General features: G+C 41.2%; 1 long non-coding RNA gene across 1 annotated transcript; it reads left to right on the top strand.

The window, feature by feature from the left end:
* Positions 1–3,212: 3,212 nt before the first annotated feature.
* On the top strand, positions 3,213–23,559 carry LOC129051983 (uncharacterized). Its single transcript, XR_008516602.1, has 3 exons — positions 3,213–3,259; positions 3,639–3,788; positions 23,461–23,559. It is a non-coding gene; the product is annotated as an uncharacterized LOC129051983 (long non-coding RNA).
* Positions 23,560–23,861: the final 302 nt, after the last annotated feature.

The raw sequence follows: 23,861 nt of genomic DNA, 5'->3' as shown, positions 1-23,861 counted from the left end.
AACTGTGGACAAGTGGAGGTGGGTGAGGTTGGGCCCCCCAAGACTGACATCTTGCTCAAAGTGTTCTAGGATGCTGAGCTCTGAGACCTGTGTGGAGGGAACAAAGTTCAGAGAACAAAGCGGAGAGAGGAAAGTTGTTGATTTTGGAGGGGAAGAGGTGGGAAGGAGGATTAGCACCAGCCTGGCAGATATCAATCCCTCTAATCCTAGTCACCAGCCTGCACCTGGGCTGGTCCCAAGCCTGGGCTCCTCCTTTTCCTTCTAGTTCCTTAAAAAGGTGGGAGATAGAAATTTGGGAACTTTGTTTCTCAGTTAGTTTGGCACTAGGAAGTGCACTGAGTGATCAGAGGGTTGGCATGACCTGGCCAGGGAGGGGGTGGGGAGAGTCAGGTCGAGAGAACTCTAGTATTTGTGGACACAGAGGTCAATCAATTTTGGACTTATTGATTACCCTATGGCATGGAGTGAGAGAATGGTGTCTGAAATCATGTGGGAGGGACTTGTCCCAGTGGGCAGTGTCTTGGGTACAGGCTTTCAGAGTGAGTTAGTGGCAAACCCAGGAAAATCCCTTTCCTTTCTTGGGCCTCAGTTTCCTTTTCTGGGTGGATGGTACAATAATTAAGGCCTGGATTGGAATGCTAACCTTATCCCTTCTTTGTTGTGTGGCCTTGAACAGCTGAGCCTTATGGAGCCAAGAACAGCTCCTACCTCTTCGGCTATTTAGGGGAGAAGTATATGTGTTAATGCAGATGAGGTACATGGCAGTAAGTGCTCAATGAATAGCAGTTGTTCTCTTTAATCTGTAGGATGAAGCAGATGGATGAGATGTTCCCCAAACACATTCCTTGCTTTTACATTCTCTAGTCTAAAGCTCACAAATCTTTTCCTTTGGGAAGGAGGAAAGGGACAGAGTCTTTGGGAACCTCTTTCTCCATCCCTTCCTCAGCACAGCCAAGCTTTACCCCATGGAGCTGTGAATAGGAGATTACCCCTTCATGGCCTCCTGGAGCGTGGTGCTGAGTTAGGCAGTATCTGTGGAAGGACAGGCCAGCATTAGACTCTCAGGTTATTCTGGTTGGCCCTGGAGCCCTGCACAGGACTTTGCCCACCTGTCTGTCTATGCTTGTCTTGGATCCCGTCTTTCTATCTTTCTCTTTCTCCTTCCCTGCAAGTCAGTGTTCCCCTCAGTCACCCTGTGTGCTCCTGCATCTTTGTATTTTGTGCCATTTTGTCCAGTGGGTTCTCCTGGATGCCTCTGCCATGTTTATCCTCATTTATACAACTGTCTGTGTGTCATTCTGGGTGCATTCTTTTAGTGTCTATGTGCATGTATGTTTCAGTATGTTCATGTTGATATATGAATTTATGTGTGCACCAGGCTTTGTGGGGTGTATGTTTGTGCTTGATAATGGGTATCCATTCCAACTTATGTCTGCACATGCACATGTGTGTGTGTGCCTGACAGGGTGTGCCCCTGTTTCTCAATGCTTGCCAATCTTTGTGTCTGTCTCTGCATACAACATGTGTGCACACATGATTTAGGGGTGTCTACGATGTGCATTTCTGTGTAAAACAAGATGAATGCTGCATATTCATATTTGTGTGTATACATTCACAATTGGGTGACTACATATAAGTATGTGGATGTTTTCATGTGTGCATTCTGGTGTCTGTATGCAGGCTTGTGGGCCATGTTGCATACATGTGAACATCTGATATTTTCCTGTGCTCATCTGTGTTTGGATTAAAACAGTCCTAGCCCAGCTCCATTTATCTGCTTGAAGAAAACCCCAGAACTGCGGGAAGCTTTTTATGAGCATAATCTTAGTTAAACTCCTCATTGCAAGACTGTGAGGTTGGCTTTATCATCTCCATTTTGCAAATGAGTTAGGTAGGGCCCCCAAAGTTGGTCGTAAGTGACTTGCTTCCACATTCCACAGCTAATGAGGGTAGAGTCTTAGTATGGTCTTGTGTGACTGTAAGTTTCTTTCTTTCTTTCTTTCTTTCTTTCTTTCTTTCTTTCTTTTCTTTCTTTCTTTCTTTTTTTTCTTTTTGAGATGGAGTTTTGCTCTCTCGCTCTCGTTGCTCAGGCTGGAGTGCAATGGTGCGATCTCGGCTCACTGCAACCTCTGCCTCCTGGGTTCAAGTGATTCTCCAGCCTCAGCCTCCCAAGTAGCTGGGATTACAGCCACCATGCCCAGCTAATTTTTGTATTTTTAGTAGAGACGGGGTTTCACCATGTTTGTCAGGCTGGTCTCAAACTCCTGACCTCAGCGGATCCGCCCACTTTGGCCTCCCAAAGTGCTGGGATTACAGGTGTGAGCTACCACGCCTGGCTGTGAAAGTAAATTTCATGCTGTTAATCACCACTTTGGACTGCCAGGCCCCACCTGTTTTTCTTTATGAAACATTAGAAAAACTGCTTGTAATCTCTTGCATTTCTTCAAATACTTCCTTGTAAACATGTAACAAAAGTTTTCAAAATGTTAGAAAAAAAGTCATTTAATAGGAGGGAGACTTGACCTTCTATAGTGTTTGCACTCTTTGGAACCTTAACCAAAGACCTAGTTGGCCAGTATACCCCTCAGGCCATTGGCAGTGAAGCAGTGGGGGAGTTGGGGTACTAGTGGTTGTGGTCAGAGAGTGAAATGTCTGTGTTTCACATTTCAGATTGATGACAAGGATTAGGGTGGGGCTGTGGGAATGTTGGCTGAAATAGAGTGAAGGAGGTCAAAGAAGAGAAGAAAGTCAAGATTCTTTTTTTCTGAGTGTTTGGACAGCTCACATCCATGGCCATGAAGTTCCTGCCTACCAGGAAAATGGCAAGACTTAGAGTCCAGAGATGGGAAAGAAGTTGGATAGATGACAGGGATGAACAGCTTTTTTTTTCTGAGATGGAGTCTTGCTCTGTCGCCCAGGCTGGAGTGCAATGGCGCAATCTTGGTCCACTGCAACCTCTGCTTCCTGGCTTCAAGCAATTCTCCTGCCTCAGCCTCCCGAGCAGCTGGGATTACAGGTACCCACCATCATGCCCGGCTAATTTTTGTACTTTTGTAGAGACAGTATTTCGCCATGTTGGCCAGGCTGGTCTTGAACTCCTAAACTTAGGTGATCTGCCCACCTCAGCCACCCAAAGTGTTGGGATTACAGGTTTGAGCCACCATTTCTGAGCAACTTTTTAAACATTATTTTTATTTTTTTATTTTTTAAAAGGACGAAGATGTCAGCCGCCAAATGCACTGATGAAGAGTTTCTTCTGGTAATGGTTGAGTAGCTTCTTTTGGAGCAAGCATCCCATGAATAAAAACTATTAACTCTGAAGAAAACATTTTTAACAACCCAATTCCCTGAAATCACTGGGGAGTGAAAAAAAGCAGCAGATTCTGAAGGGAGTTAGAAGAAAGGGATTTCCTTTAAAAAAAAAAAGAAAAGAAAAGAAAAAAGAAAAAAATAGCTTTTGGTCTTCCTTACCACAGGAAGAATGGGAGGTGGGGTCACTGCAAATTTATTCTAGAATATTTTTCATCTTATTAAAATCCTTTAAAATGCAGACCACTTCTTGACGGGGAGGGCTAGGTAAACAACAATTCCTAAGGGAACTAATTTTTTTTTAACATGCTGTGTCTCTTTAAATGTAGAAAGGTGATCAAGATGGCTGACCAGATGCAGGTAGCATGGCCTTCTTCGTGGAGAGGAACTCCATTTTAAACAGATTATCTAGGAGAGAATGCTGGAATTCATCAGAGAAGAGAAGGGATTCAACAGAGAAGAGATGGGAAGCACCGGAAGTGAGTAAGGAGAGGGGATTGACTGAAAGCTGAGAGTGGCTCCTGGATGAGGGGAAATTATAAGAGAGAAACTCCCAGGGCTCCACACTTTGAAATGGGCTTTTATGATCTTGGCTATGGTAGAAACCCTCAACCCACTTGGGTCTTGGGCCTGACATACGGAGATCCCTAAAGATTGTGCAGAGACATTGCCCTGGAAAATGGAACCCACATGGAATCCCATTTGAGCCTAGAGCAGCCTCAGCTGAGTGCCGTTTTGAGAACCTAGATACTGGAGATCTATAGAAATGGTTGCTGCCACTGTGCTGCTTCAAGTAAGTATAGAGGAGACCCAGCACTCCCAGGCACCCATGGGAGGGTCCTTTCTGCCTTGCTGTGGGCTGCTGTTGAGACTGAGATGTGAGTGAACCACATTCCCCGCAGCTTCTTACCCTGGTTGCAGGCCCAAGGAACCATTTTGAGAGTTTAATACTGTGCTGTGCCCTGCCCTCAGGCCCAGTTTGAGTTGACCTGGCTGCAGCCACCACCTGGCCAAGGAGGGACAGGGAAACAAAGCTCCTTTACATATACCTAGAACAATTTCCCTGACCCTGCTATGGGCTGCTGTGAGAGGGAGACTTGAGCAGACCCCACTCCCCACAACTTCTTGTCCATACTGCTTACCAGGGAGGGGCCTGTCCTCTTTGGTCACAAGCCCACAGCTGGCACAATCTTAAGAGTTTAATGTTGGGCTCTGTCCCCCTTTTTGCCAAGTCTGAGGTGATGCCACTGTAGCCGTCACCCAGATGGGGGAGGGACAGGGGAGAACAAGCTCTCCTAAGCACACTTAGGTCAATACCACTACCCTGCTACAGGATGCTGTGGGACTGGGGAGTAGCCCACCCAACCCATTGCATCTACCAGCAACACCAACATGGACTGCCTGGGTCCTAGTGGATTGCTCCACCACCACTACTGCCATCACCCATATCACACCAAGGTGTGCTTTCCAGGGGCCTGAGAACTTGCCCACATCCCTGTCCCCCAACTCCCATGACTCCTCTAAGCAAGCCACTAGGAAGCTCAAGAATCAGCCTCCCAGGATTCACTAATACCAAAGCCAGTGTAGACTGCTCTGGGGCTCAGCCACACTCTCCAAGCTGCTGCCACCACCAGGGCCCAAAGATGGGCTCAGTCGGCATCCAATACCCAGCTGAATTTCTCCTCAATCTCAAGTAATAACTGTACTCTAAGCTACCAAGGAAATCAAAGATACCAGTGACCCTGGGTACTGCCTATGAAGTTATACTAAGATCGCACTACCATAGGCACCCAGAATCAAAGCCAAAGTATCCTACTCAACTAACAACACACATACATTTTTCAGGAAAAAAATTTTCTCCTACAGGGCAATTAAAAAAACTTGAACAAGCTACTGCTACACAAGATTTGCAGATATCAATGAAAGGACGCAGGAAACATGAAAAAGGAGAAAAATGTGACATCATCAAAGGACCACAATTGTCCAGCAGCAGATCCCAATCAAAAAGAATCCCTCAATATGCCAGATAAAGAATTCAAAATACTGATTTTATAAAGCTCTACAAGATGCAAGAGAAATTAGAAAATCAGTCCAGGAAATGAATGAGAAATTTACCGAGATAAATAACTTAAAAAAAAAAACAAGCAGAAACTCTTGAACTAAAAAAATTCAATGAAGGGAATACAGAATATATTCAAAAGCTTCAACAGTAGACTGGACCAAGCAGAAGAAAGAACCTCAGAACATGGCTGGGTGCAGTGGCTCATGCCTATAATCCCAGCACTTTGGAAGGCCAAGGTAGGTGGATTCCTTGACGCCAGAGTTCAAGGCCAGTTTGGGCAACATAGTGAAACCCTATCTCTAAAATTAGAAGAAAAAAAAAGAATCTAAGAACTTGAAGACAGGTCTTTTGAAATATCCTGTCTGACAAAATAAAGAAAAATAAATAAAAAAGAGTAATCAAAGACTTTGAGATATCTGGGACTACATAGTGTGACCAAACTTATTCATTTTTGGTATTTCCAAGGGGGAAGAGAGATTTTAAAAAATTAGGACACATATTTTTAGGAAGTAATTGATGAAAACTTCCACATCTAGCAAGAGAGTTAGACATCCAGATACAGAGCCCTAGAAAATACATTGCAAAAAGAACTTCACATAATAGTATATTTAGAAAATCTAAAGTCAAGAAGAAAGAAAGAATTTTAAAATTAGCAAGAGAAAAGCATCTAGTTACCTATTAAGAAAACTCATGAGACTAACAGCAGGCTTTTCAGTGGAAACCTTACAGGCTAGAAGAGAAGAGAATGGCATTTCAAACTGCTGAAAGAAAAGTACTGCCAGCCAAAAATTTTATGTTCTGGCAGAATAAGCTTCATAAATGAAGGAGAAATAAAACCTTTTCCAGACAAGCAAATGGTGAGTGAACTTGTCAACACTAGCCTGTTCCTATGGGAGATGCTCAAATGGGTCCTAAATATGGAAATGAAAGGTCAACACTCAGCGTCATGAAAACACACAGAAAAATAAAACTCACATTTCTTGTAAAAACAACCTCATAAATGAGGAAGAGAAAAGAATCAAATGGCAACATGGGAGAATCTCATCAAACCACAATAACAAAAAGAGAAAAAGAAAGAAACAAATAATTTGTCATATAAAACAACTTAAAAACAATTAACAATATGACAAGAATAAAGCCTTGCATATCAATATTAACCTTGAATAAATGGATTAAATGCTCCACTTACAAGATATGTATTGGCAGAATACTTTAAACAACATGATGCCCAGCACTTTGGGAGGCCAAGGCGAGTGGATCACCTGAGGTTGGGAGCTCGAGACCAGCCTGACCAACATGGAGAAACCCTGTCTCTACTTAAAATACAAAAATTAGCTGGGTGTGATGGCATATGCCTGTAATCCCAGCTACCTGGGAGGCTAAGGCAGGAGAATTGCTTGAACCCAGGAGGCAGAGGTTGCAGTGAGTCGAGATTGTGCCATTGCACTCCTCCAGCCTGGGCAACAAGAGCAAAACTCCATCTCAAAACAAACACACACACACACACACACACACACATAAACCATGATGCAACTATATGCTGCCTATAAGAAACTCACTTTACCTGTAAAGACACATATAGACTGAAAGTACATAGATGGAAAAAGATATTCCATGCAAACAAAAACCAAACAAGCAGGAATAGCTATGTCTTATACCAGTTAAAACAGATTTTAAATCGAAAACATTAAAAATAAAAACAAAACAAAGAAGGTCATTATATAATGATAAAGGAATCAATTTAGCAAGAGAATATAACAGTGCTGAATATATATGCACCGAACATTACAACCCCTAAATTTACAAACAAATAGAACTAGACCTAAAGAATGAGATATACAGAATACAATAATAGTGGGGAACTTCAATATCCCACTCATATACTAAACAGATCATTGAGAGACAAAATTAGCAAAGAAACATTAGCCTTTCATATGCTTTGGATGTGTGTCCCCTCCATATCTTATGTTGACATGTGATCCCCAATGTTGGAGGTAGGGCCTAGAGGGAGGTATCAGATCATAGGGGCAGATCCCTCATGAATGGTTTAGTGCCATCCCCTTGGTGATGAGTGGGTTCTCACTCAGTTTAAATGAGATCTGGTTGTTTAAAAGAGTCTGGGACCACCCCCTTCCATCTCTTGCCAATGTGATACACTGGCTCCTCCATTGCCTTCCACCATGATTGTAAGCTTCCTGAGACCCTTATCAGTAGCAGATGCCAGTGCCATGCTTCGTGTTCTGCCTGCAGAACTGTGAGCTGATTAAACCACTTTTCTTTATAAATTACTGAGCCTTGGGTGTTCCTTTCTAGTGATGCAAAAATGAACAAACACAGACTTAAATTGGACTTTAGCCCAATGGACTCAACAGACACTTATAAAACATTTTACCCAACAACTACAGAATATACATTCTTTTCATCAGCACATGGTATATTCTCCAAGATAGACCATATATTAAGACATGAAACATACCTTAACAAATTTTTTAAAAATCAAAATTATATCAAGTATCGTCTCAGATCACAGTGGATAAAGCTAGAAAAGGATTCCATTCCATCAATACTAGGAAGAACTTTGGAAATGGTAAAAATACATGGGCATTAAACAGCATGCTCTTGAAAGATCACCAGGTCAACAAAGAAATTAAGCTGGACATCTAAAAAAATTTTGAAATGAATAAAAATGAAAACACAACACACAAAAGTCTGTGGGATACAGCAAAAGCAGTACTAATAGAGAAATTTATAGCACTGAATGCCTACATCAAAAAAGTAGAAAGAGCCAGGCATGGTGGCTCACAGCTATAATCCCAGTACTTGAGGTGGTGGATCACTTGAGGTCAGGAGTTCGAGACCAGCCTGGCCAGTATGAAGAAACCCTGTCTCTACTAAAAAATACAAAAATTAGCAAGGCATGTTGGTGCATGCCTGTAATCTCAGCTATTCGGGAGGCTGAGGTGGGAGAATGACTTGAACCTGGGAGGCAGAGATTGCGGTGAGCCGAGTTTGCGCCACTGCACTCCTGCCTGGGTGACAGAGTGAGACTCCATCTCAAAAAACAGTAGAAAGTTCACAAATTAACAACCAATGTTACACCTCAAGGAACTAGAAAAAGAACAAACCAAACCCAAAGTTAGCCAAAGAAATAACAAAGATCAGAGCAGAACCAAATGAAATAGAAACCACAAAAACAATAAAAAGATCAACAAAACAAAAATTGGTTTTTCAAAAAGTTAAAATTAATAAACCACTAGCTAGACTAACCCAGGAAAGAAGAGAAAATAAAAATAAAAACAATCAGTAATGAAGAACGGGACATTACAACTGATAGGATAGAAGCACAAAACATCATGAGAGAACATTATGTACAGCTATACCCTCACAAACTAGAAAACCTAGAGGAAATGGATAAATTTCTGGACAGTTACAGTCTATCAAGATTGAACCAGGAAGTAGAACTCTTGAACAGATCAATAATGAATAGCAAGATTGAATCAGCAATTAAAAGTCTCCCAAGAAGGCCGGGTGTGGTGGCTCATGCCTGTAATCCCAGCACTTTGGGAGGCCGAGGTGTGTGGACTTGAGGTCAGGAGTTCGAGACCTGCCTGGTCAACGCAGTGAAACCCCATCTGTACTAAAAATACAAAAATTAGCTGGGCGTGGTGGTGCACGCCTGTAATCCCAGCTACTTGGGAGGCTGAGAAAGCAGAATCACTTGAACCCAGGAGGTGGAGGTTGTAGTGAATCGAGATCATGTCACTGCACTCCAGCCTGGGTGACAGAGTGAAACTCTGCCTCAAAAAAAAATCTTTCAAGAAAATAAATTCCAGGACCAGATAGATTCACAGATGAATCCTACCAAGTATACAAAGAAGAACTAATACCAATCCTTGTAAAACTATTCCAAAAAATTAAGGAGGAGGGAATTCTCCCTAACTGATTCTACGAGGCCAGTATCATTCTGATAACAAAATCAGACAAGAACACAACAAAAAAGAAAACTACAGATCAATATCCCTGAATCACATAGATACAAAAAGCCTCAGCAAAATACTAGCAAATCAAATCCAACAGCACATCAAAAAGATCATACACTACGATTGGGTCGGATTTAACCTGGGATCCAAGAATGGTTCAACATATGCAAATCCATAATGTGATACATTCCATCAACAGAATGAAGGACAAAAGCCATTTGATTATCTCAATAGATGCAGAAAAAGTATTCAATAAAAATCAGCATTTCTTCATGATAAAAATCCTCAACAAACTAGGCATGGAAGCAACATACGTCAACATAATAAAGGCTACATATGACAAGCCCACAGCAAACATAACATTTAATGGTGAAAAGTTGAAAGCATTCCCTTTAAGAACTAGAAGAAGACAAGAATGCCACTTTCACCACTCTTATTCAACACAGTACTGGAAGTCCTAGCCAGAGCAGTCAGGCAAGAGACAAAAATGGAGGGCATCCAAATTAGAAAAGAGGAAGTCAAATTATCCCTGTTTGCTGATGATATGATCTTATACCTAGAAAATCCTAAGGACTCTAAAAACAACTCTTAGATTTGGGAAATGAATTCAGTAAAGTTTTAGGATACAAAATTAATGTACAAAAATCAGTAGCATTTCCACACACCAGTAACGATCTAGCCAAGGACCAAATCAAGGAGGCAATATATTTGCAATAGCTACAAAGAAAATAAAATACTTAAGAATATATTTAACCAGGAAGATGAAAGATCTGTATAAGAAGACCTATAAAACACCGATGAAAAAAATTGTAGATGACGTAAACAAATGGAAAAATATCCCATGCTCATGGATTTGAGGAATCAATATCATTAACATGAACATACAGTCCAAAGCAATCTATAGATTCAATGCAGTCTCTATCAAAACACCATCATTTTTCACAGAATTAGAGAAAGCAATCCTAAAATTCATATAGAATCAGAAAAGAGCTCAAATAGTTTAAGCAATTCCAAGCAAAAAGAACAAAGCTGGAGGCATTACGTTACCTGACTTCAAATTATACTTCAAGCCTATAGTAACCAAAACAGCATCGTACTAGTATAAAAATAGACACATATATCAATGGAACAGAATAGAAAACCCAAAAATAAAGCCACCTGCCTACAACCAACTAATCTTTGACAAAGTCAACAAAAATATACACTGGGGAAAGGACATCCTATTCAATAAATATTTCTGGGAAGATTGGATAATCATTTGCTGAAGAATGAAACTGGACCGGTATTTCTCACCATATACAAAGATGAACTCAAGATGGATTAAAGACCTAAATCTAAGACCTGAAACTATAAAAATTTTAGAAGAAAACTTAGGAAAAATTCTTTTGGACACTGGCCTAGGCAAAGAATTTATGATGAAGTCCTCGAAAACAAATGCAATAAAAGAAAAAATAGAGAAATGGGACTTAAACTAAAAGAGTTTCTTCACAGCAAAAGAAATAAGTCATTTTAGGCCACGTGTGATGGCTAATGCCTTGTAATCCCAGCACTTTGGGATGTCGAGAAGGGCGGATCGCCTGAGGTCAGGAGTTCAAGAACAGCCTGGCTAACATGGTGAAACCCTGTCTCTACTAAAAATACAAAAAATTAGCCTGGCATGGTGGCACACGCCTGTAGACCCAGCTACTCGGGAGGCTGAGGCAGGAGAATCGCTTGAACCAGGGAGGCAGAGGTTGCAGTGAGCCAAGATCATGCCACTGCACACTCCAGCTTGGGCGACAGAGTGAGACTGGACCTCAAAAAAAGAAAAAAAAAAAAGAAAAAAATCATTTTATAACAAGGACACCTACACTTGTATGTTTATTGTAGCAGTATTCATAATAGCAAAGCTATGGAATCCATCTAAGCCCATCAACAGAGGTTTGGATAAAGAAAACGTGGCACATGTATAACATAGAATACTACTTAGCCATAAAAAAGAATGAAATCATGTCTTTTGTAGCAACATGGATGGAACTGGAGACCATTACCCTAAGTGAAAGAAGTCAAACCAGAAAGTCAAAGAACGCATGTTCTCAATTATAAATGGAAGCTAAACAATGGATACCCTTGGGCATAGAGTGGAACAAGAGACATTGTAGACTTCGAAAGGTGGGTGGGAGGGAGGGGGTGAGGCTTGAAAAGTTACCTATTGGGTACAGCATTTACTATTTGGGTGCTGGGGACGCTAATAGCCTAGACTTTGCCATGATGCAATATATGCATGTAAGAAATCTGCATCTGTGACTGGGTGCAGTGGCTCACACCTGTACGCCCAGCACTTTGGGAGGCTGAGGCTCACGGATCACTTGAGGTCAGGAGTTCAAGACCAGCCTGGCCAATATAGTGAAACCCCGTCTCTACTGAAAATACAAAAATTAGCCGGGTGTGGTGGCACACACTTGTAGTCCCAGCTACTAGGAAGGCTGAGGCAGGAGAATCGTTTGAACCCAGGGGCGGAAGGAGGGAGGGTGGGCAGCGGTGGAAGTTGCAGTGAGCTGAGATTGGGCCACTGCACTCCAGCCTGGGGCAACAAGAGCAAAACTCCATCTCAAAAAAAAGAAAAAAAAATTGTTAAGATGGGCTTATCCCATATGGCCCGTGACATTAGCTAGTGTTGGTTCTACCCTCTCTAATAAGGAAGCAGTGGATGACAAGAGACTGCACTGTATCTCCAGGCACAAGCCACAATGCCTGGCTAATTTTTTTATTTTTGTAGAGATGGAATTTTTCCATGTTGACTAGGCTGGTGGCAAACTCCTGACCTCAGGTGATCTGCCCACCTTGGCCTCCCAAAGTGATGGGATTACAGGCATGAGCCACTGTGCCTGGCTGAAGCTGCACATTTTTTTTTGAAGGGACTAAGAAGCTGCCAGACATTTGATTCTCCTAGCAGCAACCCAATGCAAACCAAAAATGAGGGAAATGCCCAAAATGGGGGGATCATACTGTCCCAAGATCTGAGTAGGATGTACTTCTGAACGATGTGCAATGTTCAATCCTAAGTATGACAAGCAGAAAGCTTATGTACTTGGTGAAAGTAGCATGTTTGTCCCCAAAAGTCTTTTCATCTTGAAGACACGTGGTGCCACCCCCTGACTGAAAGCATTGGCTCCCCTGTTGAAGCTTGCTAGGGATTACAGCTTCTACTAACCAACATTCTACTTTCCACTTTCATGAGATCAGTTTTTTAACTCCCATTATGAGTGAGAATGTGTGATATTTGTCTTTCTGTGCCTGGCTTATTTCACTTAATATAATGTCCTCCAGGTCCACCCATGTTCCTGCAGATGATAGGATTTCATTCTTTTTTTTATGGCTGAATAATATTCCATCGTATATACAACCATGTTTTCTTTCCCTTTTTTTTTTTGGTGGAGTTGCCAGGGAATGAACATGTTTTCTGTTTTAAAAAAATTATGAAATGTTATTTTATTTTATTTAATTTTAAGTTCAGGGGTACATGTGCAGGTTTGTTATACAGGTAAACTCATGTCATGGAGGTTTGTTGTGCAGATCATTTCATCACCAAAGTATTAAGCCTAGTACCCACCAGTTCTTTTTCCTGATCATCTTCCTGCTCCCACCCTCCACCCTCAGGGAGGCCCCAGTGTCTGTTGTTCCCCTCTATGTGTCCATGTGTCCTCATCATTTAGCTACCACTTCTAAGTGAGAACATGCAGTATTTAGTTTTCTGTTCCTGCATTAGTTTGCTAAAGATAATGGCCTCCAGCTTCATCCATGTTCCTGCAAAGGGCATGATCTTGTTCTTTTTTTTTATGGCTGCACAGTATTCCATGGTGTATATGTACCACATTCTCTTTATTCAGTCTACCATTTTGGTCATTTAGGTTGATTCCATGTATTTGCTATTGTGAATAGTGCTGCAGTGAACATACATATGTGTGTGTCTTTATGGTAGAATTATTTACATTCCTTTCAGTATATACCTAGTAGTGGAATTGCTGGGTTGAATGGTAGTTCTTGTTTTACTTCTTTGAGGAATCATCACACTACTTTTCACAATATTTGAACAAAAGATCAATGAGTCCAGCAATTGGTTATTTGAAAGAATAAATAAGATAGATAGACTACTAGCGAGAATAATAAAGAAAAAAGAGAGAAGATCCTCAAATAAACACAACCATAATGACAAAGGGAATTTCACCATGGGACACACTGAAATACAAAAAAAAATTCACAGAGACTACTGTGAACATCTCTATGCACACAATCTAGAAAATTCCTGAAAACATACAACCTCCCAAGATTGAACCAGGAAGAAATTAAATCCCTGACCAGACCAATAACAAGTTCTGAAATGGAATCAGTAATAAAATCCTACCAACCAGAAAAAGCCCAGGACCAGATGGATTCACAGCTGAATGCGACCAGATGTATAAGAGTTAGTACCATTTCTGTGGAAACTATTCCAAAAAAATGAGGAGGAAGGACTCATCCCCAGCTCATTCTATGAAGCCAGCACCATTCTGATACCCAAACTTGGCAGAGACACAACCAAAAAAGAAAACTCCAGGCCAATATCCTTGCTGAATATAGATGCCAAAATCCTCAACAAAATACTAGCAAATGGAATCCAGCAGCATATTAAAAAGCTAGTCCATCACAATTAGATAGGCTTTATCTCTGTGATACAAAGTTGGTTCAACATATGCAAATCAGTAAATGTGATTCATGATATAAACAGAACTAAAAACAAAAGCCATATGATCTTGTCAATAGTTGCAGAAAAGCCTTTTCATAAAATTCAACATCCCTTCATATTAAAAATCCTCAACAAACTAGGCATTGGAGGAACATACATCAAAATCATAAGAGCCATTCATGACAAACCCATAGTCAACATCATTCTAAACAGGCAAAAGCTGGAAGTATTCTCTTTGAGAACCAGAACAAGACAAGGATTCTGTCTCACCACTCCTATTCGACATAGTACTGGAAGTCCTAGCCAAATCAATCATGCAAAAGGAAAAAAAAAAAGGGGGGATACACACAGGAAAAGAGGAAGTCAAATTATCCCTGTTTGCAGATATGATTCTATAAGTATAAAACCCCCTAGTCTCTGCTCAAAATCTCCTTGATCTTATAAACAACTTCAGCAAAGTTTCAGGGTACAAAATTAATGTATAAAAGCAAGTAACATTTCCATACACCAACAACATCCAACCTGATAGCCAAATCAAGACTGCAATACCATTCACAATAGCCACAAAAGAATAAAATATCCAGGAATATAGTTAATCAAAGAGGTGAAAGAGCTCTACAATGAGAGTTATGAAATACTGCTGAAAGAAATCAGAGATGACACCAATGGAGAAACATTCCATGTTCATGGATAGGAAGAATCAGTATTGTTAAAACCACCACACTGCCCAAAGTAATTTACAGATTCAATGCTATTTGTATCAAACTACTAATGACATTCTTCACAGAATTAGAAAAAGTATTTAAAAATTCATGTGAAACCAACAAAGAGTCTGAATAGCCAAGACAATCCTAAGCAAAAAGAACAAAGATGGAGGCATCACATTACCCAACTTCAAATTGTACAACAAGGCTACAGTTACCAAAACAGCATGGTACTGGTACAAAAACACACACATAGATAAATGGAACAGAATAGGGCCAAGAAATAATGCCACATGCCTACAGCCATCTGACCTTTGATAAAGACAACAAAAATGAGCAATGGGGAAATGACTCCCTATTCAACAAATGGTGCTGAGATAACCGGCTATCCAAATGCAAAAGATTGAAATTGGACTCCTTCCTTACACCATATACAAAAATCAGCTCAAGATGGATCAAAGACTTAAATGTAAAATCTAAAATCATAAAAATCCTGGAAGATAACCTAGGGAATAAATACCATTCTGAACATAGGACCTGGCAAAGATTTCATGATGAAGTTGCCAAAAGCAATTGCAACAAAGCAAAAATTAACAAGTGGGACCTAATTAAACTAATGAGATTCTGCACTGCAAAAGAAACTATCAGCAGAGTAAACAGACAACCTACAGAATGGGAGAAAATATTTGCAAATCATGAATCTGAGAAAGATCTAATATCCGGAATCTATAAGAAACTTAAACAAATTTACATGAAAAGAAACAACCCCATTAAAAAGTGGGAAAAGGATATGAATATTTTTCGAAAGAAGACATACATGTGGCCAATAAGCATATGAAAATGATTAACACCACTAGTCATTAGAGAAATGCAAACGAAAATCACAATGAGATACCATCTCACACTAGTTAGAATGACTATTATTATTATTATTATTTGAGACAGAGTCTTGCTCTGGCACCTAGGCTGGAGTGCAGTGGCATGATCTCAGCTGGCTCACTGCAACCTCTGCCTCCCGGATTCAAGCGATTCTCCTGCGTCAGCCGCCCTAATAGCTGGGATGACAGGCACCCACCACCACGCCCAGCTAATTTTTGTACTTTTAGTAGAGGAGGGGTTTCACCATGTTGGCCAGGCTGGTTTCAAACTCCTGACCTCAAAAGACCCACCCACCTTGGCCTCCCAAAGTGCTGGGATTACAGGCATGAGCCACCGTGCCCAGCCAGAATGGCTATTATTAAAATGTCAAAAAATAACAGATGCTGGCAAGGTTGTAGAGAAAAAGGAACGCTTATACCTGCTGGTGGGAATGGAAATTAATTTAGCCATTGTGGAAAGTAGTTTGGCAGTTTCTCAAAGAATCTAAAACAGAATTACCATTTGACCCAGCAATCCCATTACTGGGTCTATACTCATAGGAATATAAATCATTCTACCATAAAAATACATAAATAGTGCTGTATATTCATTGCAGCACTATTCACAACAGCAAACACATGGAATCAACCTAAATGCTTATCAATGGTAGACTGGATAAAGAAAATGTGGCACATATGCACCACGGAGCACTACACTGCCATAAAAAGAACGAGATCATGTCCTTTGCAGCAACATGGATGAAACTAGAGGCCTTTATCCCAAGCAAAGTAACACAGGAGCAAAACACCAAATACTTCTTGTTTTCACTTGTAAGTGGGAGCTAAGCGTTGAGAACATATGGACACAAAGATGGGAACAACAGAACACTGGGACCTATTTGAGGGTTAAAGGTGGTAGGACGGTGAGGATCAAAAAACTACCTATTGGGTACTGTGCTTATTACCTGCATGATGAAATAATCTGTGCACCAAACCCCATGACATGCAACTTACCTATATAATAAATCCTGTATATGTATCCCTGAAGCTAAAATAAAAGTTAAAAAAGCTTAGACACTAACTAATTGTGCAAACAAAGAGACATTCCATTTTGGACTGAAATTACCTTTAAGTGGGCTTGTTAGAAAATATGATTAACTTGACTTTAAAACATCCCATAATCAATTTTACCTTATTGCCATGTTTTGAATAATTTTTCTTAGCCAAAGGAAAGAGCCCATCAGCCCTATGTATGGAAGACATACTTAACAGCAATATCTCAAGCATACCCTGAGAATGGTCTAGGAAGAATGTAAGCTGGGATTTCTGAGCTAAGAAATAAGGGAGTGGCCAACCCAGAGATTCACTCTATCTATGAAGGACATCTGAACCCCTGGCCCATTTGCTGTAATGCAGGCCATACAAGGGATCAAGGCTCTTTGTTTTGGGCTAAATGGAGGTTGCTAGGTGGAGGTTGCTAAGTGACAATCCCATACAAACCACATGCTTTTTACACACGTTAGTGGTTTTCCTGTCCAGGTGGCCGCTCTGGGACCACCATATATGTGTCTTCAATAAATTCTATGTCTTGTTCGTTGGCTCCAAATCTCTTCTTCAGCCTCTTGGAAATGATGGCACTCCCCAAGAGAAGAATGATCCAGGTACCACCTTCAAGCCCCTAAAATTTGGTTCCTAGGTCTCCACACATTTGTTTTGAGTTGGGACCTAGAGCAACCAAAACTGTGCACTAGCTTTACCTTTTTGCTCCTGATGAAAACATCCAGGAGGAGGTGGATGTTGGTGAGACTGCCTCTCCCTCCTCAGCTCCTTACTTTCCTAAAGCTGCACCCCACTCCCAACTGGAAGACTCCACATAGTATTGAAAACTTAAAATCACAGACTTCTGGAATCCCCAAACATTAGAACAATAGATTCTGAGAATAGCATAATCTTAGGAAAATGCCAGCTTGGGGAGGCTGTTTAGCTCAGTCCTGGAACCATCCCATAAAACACTGCCCATAACGGGTCTTCTTAGACTACCCATGAAGATCTCCAGGACACACTTATCTTGCCTCCTTAGAAGAAAATGTCCAGTTCTAGCTACCCTCCCTTCTACTGCAGCCAAGAGGAAACCAACAGATTTGCTCAGGTTTTGATGGTGAGGGGGGTGAATATCCTTTCTCCACTCAGCTTTTCCTGATCCCAGCAGAACTCTAATTTTCATATTAGCAAATACTTATTAAACGCTTGCTCTGTGTCATAATTCATTGAATTGTCCCAAATACCTCAGAAGATCAGTACAACTATTTGTCCCATTTTCCAGTTGGGGAAACTGAGACACAGATAGTGTCCAAGGCCTCATTTTCAGGGACTCTTAGGATCATTCCATTTTACAACCATTTAATCATGCTAAAAGCCTTCCACTGGTTGAGCATGTGCCAAGCAAAGTCTGTGCTAAGGGCCTTCGATGCACATTATCACCAACCCCGAACAACGCTACACAGAAGGTACTATTGTTATGATCCCCCAAACACAGATTGAAAAAAGGCTCACAGAGGGAGGCTTACTTTTTCTATGGTCTTCATGTCTGTCAGTCTCCAAAGTCATAGGATGCTCCCTGCATGCCATTATCCAAGACATGAACACTACAGCCAGCTGAACTCCAACCTAGCTTTCTTTTCCATCTCCTTTGCTCAAAGGGAGGTGGAGACTTCCACAGGGATCCCAACCCACATGGAATTCCTCTTGATATCAGTTGAGTTCCTGAAAAACTTCCCCCACTCTCCCTTGGGCACCTGCTGACATCATCCCAAGCCCAGATCTTCAGCTTTGGAAAAGCACCCACAGGGGTGTGCTGGTAAATGTTTGTCAGCTGGCTCTTAGCCAAAAAAGACCTCATTTGTAGAGTTTTCTGATTGCTGTGCTGTGCATGCATTCACTATGGCCAATTTCAAACAACCGGCCAAGGTGGTGTCACTGAACATGGAGTTGGGAAGAGATGTGCAAAACCATACCATCATATAGTATTTTCACCATACAGACACAAATAGACATAAACAATTTCAATAGCACAGATAATGGTAAACTCTAGTAAAATAATTAGGATGTGATCAGCCTTGAGTATTTATTACCTTCTTTTAAAAGTATAATATATTCCATTTTAAGTTTGCATAATTTAATTAGTAATGACTATTTCATAATAAGCTCACATAATTACCGAACATTTAATAATCAGCTCTTCTGCCAGGTTCCCTGTGCCCTGCCCCTCACCTGCATGTTCTGCATCAAGCCCTGATGAAGCCCCTGTCCTGGGAAGAAGGAAACTTCTTAAGGACAATGCCTAAGGACAAAATTCAGCACATGTATACAGGTGTGGTTCTATGAGTTATTACAGCCTTTTTTTTTTTTTTGAGACAGGGTCTGGCTCTGCTGCCCAGGCTGAAGTGCAGTGGCGCAATCTTGGCTCACTGCCACCTCTGTCTCCCAGATTGAAGTTATTCTCCTGCCTCAGCCTCTTGAGTAGCTGGGATTACAGGCGCCCACCACCATGCCCAGCTAGTTTATTTTTTTTTAATTTTGTATTTTTAGTAGAGATGGGATTTCACCATGTTGGCCAGGCTGGTCTCAAACTCCTGACCTCAAGCAATCCACCCATCTCTGCTTCCCAAAGTGCTGGGATTACAGGCATGAGCCACCACACCTGGACTATTAGAGCATCTTTTGATAGAGGTTGGTGTTTTAGTTTGTTTAGTGTTGTTATTACCAAATATCTGTGGCTGAGTAATTTATAATAAAAAGAGATTTATTTGGCTCACAGTCCTGCCGGCTGTACAAGAAGCATGGCACCAGCATCTGCTTCGGTGAGGGCTTCAGGCTGCTTCTACTCATAGCAGAAGGCAAAGTACAGCCAGCGTGTGCAGGGGTCACATAGTGAGAGAAGAAGCAAGAGAGAGAGGGTATGGCCAAATTCTTTTAAACAACCAGCTCTCATGGTAACTAATAGAGCAAGAACCCATTCATTACCATGAGGAGGACATCAGGTAACTCTTGGATCATGAACCAAACACTTCCCATTAGTTTCCACCTCCAACATTGGGGATCAAATTTCAACGTGAGGTTTGCAGGGACAAACATCCAAACGAGAGCAGTTGGTAAATGGGAAATTCAGCCACTTCTCCAGGACCACTCTTAGCAATAGTCCCATAATTCAGCAACTACAGAGGCCTCCAGGACCCTACTCCATCTTCAGACAATGTCTGTGCTGCCCTGGTTGTTAAATATGTTTATTATCATCATCTGTAATATTCAAATCCATACATACATCCTCCTTACAAGGAATCTTGCAGTATCTCACAACTGATGATTTATACTCCATGGGTATACATTGGGTCAAATTATGCATTTTATACCTTTTGAGAAACTCTGAACTAATAATATTTCTGAGACCTCTTCAAGCTCTGACATGCTGTGTTTAGACTTGAACCCCAAGCTTGAGTTTAAGAGTGAAAGGAGATGCAGAAAAGAAGTTGGGGGCAGGTATGATTACCAGGAAGACTTCCCCATGGATGCGGAAGAGTATGGCGTTAAATTACATTGACACACAGAAACTGTGGGAAATAACAAATCGTTGTTGTCTTAAGCCTCTAAGTGTTGAGCTGTTTTGTTATGTAGTATTAGATAACTAATACACAGGTATTTTCTAGTTATGATAGAAAATAGCTAATTTTCCATTAAAGGGAGAAATACCAAGTTCCATCTTAATGAGTTTAAGTTCTTAAAAAGGAGAGTCAATTAAAGAAACATTAAATTAATATATGGGTGGTACCCAGACACAACAATAAAAAAGGAGGCAAATGTCCGAAGCTGGACAAGCACTTATCTTGGTTCAATGATTTTTCAAGCATTTTTCATAGAAGCCAAATTTCCTAAGATATAGGTTAACTGCTATAACAAAGACCCAAAACAGCGGTTTAAAGGGGCTTACATAAGATGGAAATTTAATTTTCTTTCTTTCTTTCTTTTTTGAAGATGGAGTCTCATTCTGTCACCCAGACTGGAATGTAGTGGCACCTTCTGGGCTCACTGCAACCTTGGCCTCCCGGGTTCATGCGATTCCCCTGCCTCAACTTCCCAAGTAGTTGGGATTACAGGTGTGTGCCACCACGCCCGGCTAATTTTTGCATTTTTATTAGAGATGGGGTTTCACCATGCTGGCCAGGCTGGTCTCGAACTCCTGACCTCCAGTGATCCACCTGCCTTGGCCTCCCAAAGTGCTGGGATTCCACGTATGAGCCACCGCGCCCGGTGGAAATTTAATTTTCTTACACTTAATGGCTCTGCATAAGCAACCCAGAGCCCATCAGGCAGTTCACTGATATCAAAGACCCAGGCTCCTTCCATGTTGCTGCTGCTCCTTCCTAAGTTGTTGCTCTTGCTATCCCAGTTAGCCAGAAAGAGGAAATATTCAGAAAGGAAACCTTGCCCCTCCCTCTAAAAGCATAAACTGAAAGTTGCATGCATCACTTTCACTCACTTCTCATTGGTCAGAACTTGGCTACATGGCCATACGCAGCTGCAAGGGAGCTTGGGAAATGTAGTTTTTAACTCTAGATAATCATGTCGCTAGATAGAATTCTATTGCTATGGAAGACAGGGAAAACAAATATAGGGAGACTTCTGGGTGCCTCTGAAATATGAACATTTTCTCAAATACAGTCATATATGAATTTAATGTATCAAACCAGATGACAATGAGAGCTATACCTCCAAGCACTTGAAACATCTGAATGCCTTTCCCCGCCGTATGAAAGGTATTACACAGAGTTTAAAAAAAAAAAGTTTATCCAGCAACTTCAGGTTATAAGAATATTTGTTTTAGGGTGACCTGAATCATCTCTGACTATTTAACATGCCCTTCCTTGCAAGCTGGTTGTTTGGATTGGAGGACACCCTGCTTGTCAAGCACACAGCTCCATCCATGCCTGGCACAAAGTGACAAATTTAAAAAATTTGGTTGGGCGCAGTGGCTCATGCCTGTAATCCCAGCACTTTGGGAGGCCAGGCAGGTGGATCACTTGAGGTCAGGAGTTCAAGACCAGCATGGCCTACGTGGCAAAACCCCATCTCTACTAAAAATACAAAAATTAGCCAGGCGTGGTGGCGGGTGCCTGTAATCCCAGCTACTCGGGAGGCTAAGGCAGGAGAATCGCTTGCACCCAGAGGGCGGAGGTTGCAGTGAGCCAAGATCGCACCACTGCACTCCAGCTGAACTTTAGTTCAAGTTCCTCCATTCCTGGCTTCCTGTCTGGAGGTGGGATGGTGAAGGGAGCTGTTCTAAGAGTACTTGCTCTCTCCCTTCCTGTCTGAATAGGAAAACCAGACTCACAACCAACCACCATCACCACACACATGCCACCACCACAAGATAGTTAAGAGATTAGTCCTGAATGGGTGTTAAGTGCTGGGGGATGAGGATCAGGATGGGATGGGGAGGTGAAAGCTAAGGGAGTCAAAGGAGATGGGCTGAGCTGAGTCTCTACTCCAAGAAAGACATTCTAGCAGCAGATCCAAGAGACAAAAGGTGGCACTGTGTGTGAGTCACTCAGCTTTCCCAGAATTTCCACCACTTCTGGACACAAGATGCCTCAGCTCAGCCAGCCAAATCCCATTCCCCAAACCTATAGATAACTTGAGGGATTCAGTTTCCAAGTCTGAGAATACAGTTGCATGAAAAGGACATTGAATTTTGTTAAATAGTATATGAGGGTAGGATATAATGTCCAGGAAGTTCATTTCAGGACAATAAGGCTTTGAAAATATTTGGTGCAGAAAAGGTAGTTAATCACTTTTTAGATTATTAAGAAGCGCAATCACTAATTGTGTTGGAGAAGACGTTCCCTTCCAGAGACGGGTTCAGAGGTGATCTCTACACCTTAGACTTTCAAAACACACACACACACACACACACACTGACACACACTACAGCAAAGTTGTTTTTTTTCTTTTTTTAAATTTGATACAGCAAAGTTCTGATACACCAACACAGGTAATCTTTGATTATTGTTATTTAACATTAACTTGAGTAAAAAACAAGAACTTTTGAACAAAACCCTTTCAATTGATTTATTTCTCTTGTTTTCTAAATCTTCAGCTTACTTTCTTTATTAACATTCTAGTGTTCCATTATACAGTAGGGTGGCTACAGTTAACAATAATACATTGCATATTTCAAAATAATTAGAAGAGAGGATTTTGAATGTTCTTACCACAAAGAAATGACAATGTCTCAGTAATGGATATAATAATTACCCAAATTTGATTGTTATACATTGCATATATGTATAAAAACATCACACTGTACCCCACGAATATGTACAATTATTATGTGTCGATTAAAAAAATTAATAACAGATTAATTAAGGTTATCCTTAATTAAATTATGAACAAAAAGAGTTTTCCTTGTTGTCTGTCAAGACTTTCTAAAACAACATGGTCTGACAGCTGCGGTGGCTCACGCCTGTAATTCCAGCACTTTGGGAGGCTGATGGGGTGGGTCACTTGAGGCCAGGAGTTCGAGACTAGCCTGGCCAACATGGTGAAACTGCATCTCTAGAAAAATACAAAAATTAGCTGGGCATAGTGGTGTGCACCTGTAGTCCTAGCTACTTGGGAGGCTGAGGCATGAGAATTGCTTGAACCCGGGAGGCAGAAGTTGTAGTGAAATGAGATCATGCCACTACACTCCAGCCTGGGTGACAGAGTGATAATCTGTCTCAAAAAAGTAAAATAAAATAAAATAAAATAAAATAAAATAAAATAAAAACATGGTTTCCCTATTTGACAGATGGGGAAACAAGTCCCAGAGGTTAAGTGACTTGCCCAGTGAAGAAAAGACAGAGCTGCCACCTGTATTCAGATTGTCTGGATCCTAAAATCAATAGCCTAAAAAGGTAATAATCTGCCTCTTACACCCCACCAAAAAATTCTGTTCAATTCTGTTGAGCTGAGAGAGAAGAACAGGGAGACTGGAAATTTGAAGAAAGGGGAATGGCCCCAGAGGATTTCCCTGTGTGAATTCAATCTACCCTTACTCAGGTGGGAGATTATAGGTTATATAACCACCTCCCATATAAAGCAATCTCTTCTCCAATGACATTCAAACCCGGAAAACTTGAATCCCAGGGTGTTCATATTTCAGTATAAGCTGATCTCCCCGGACCTATTTAGGCAGGATCTGGTGCCCAG

Source organism: Pongo abelii, chromosome 20, assembly GCF_028885655.2.
Source record: "Pongo abelii isolate AG06213 chromosome 20, NHGRI_mPonAbe1-v2.0_pri, whole genome shotgun sequence".
NCBI lineage: Eukaryota > Metazoa > Chordata > Mammalia > Primates > Hominidae > Pongo > Pongo abelii.
This window is presented reverse-complemented; position numbering and strand designations above follow the sequence as displayed.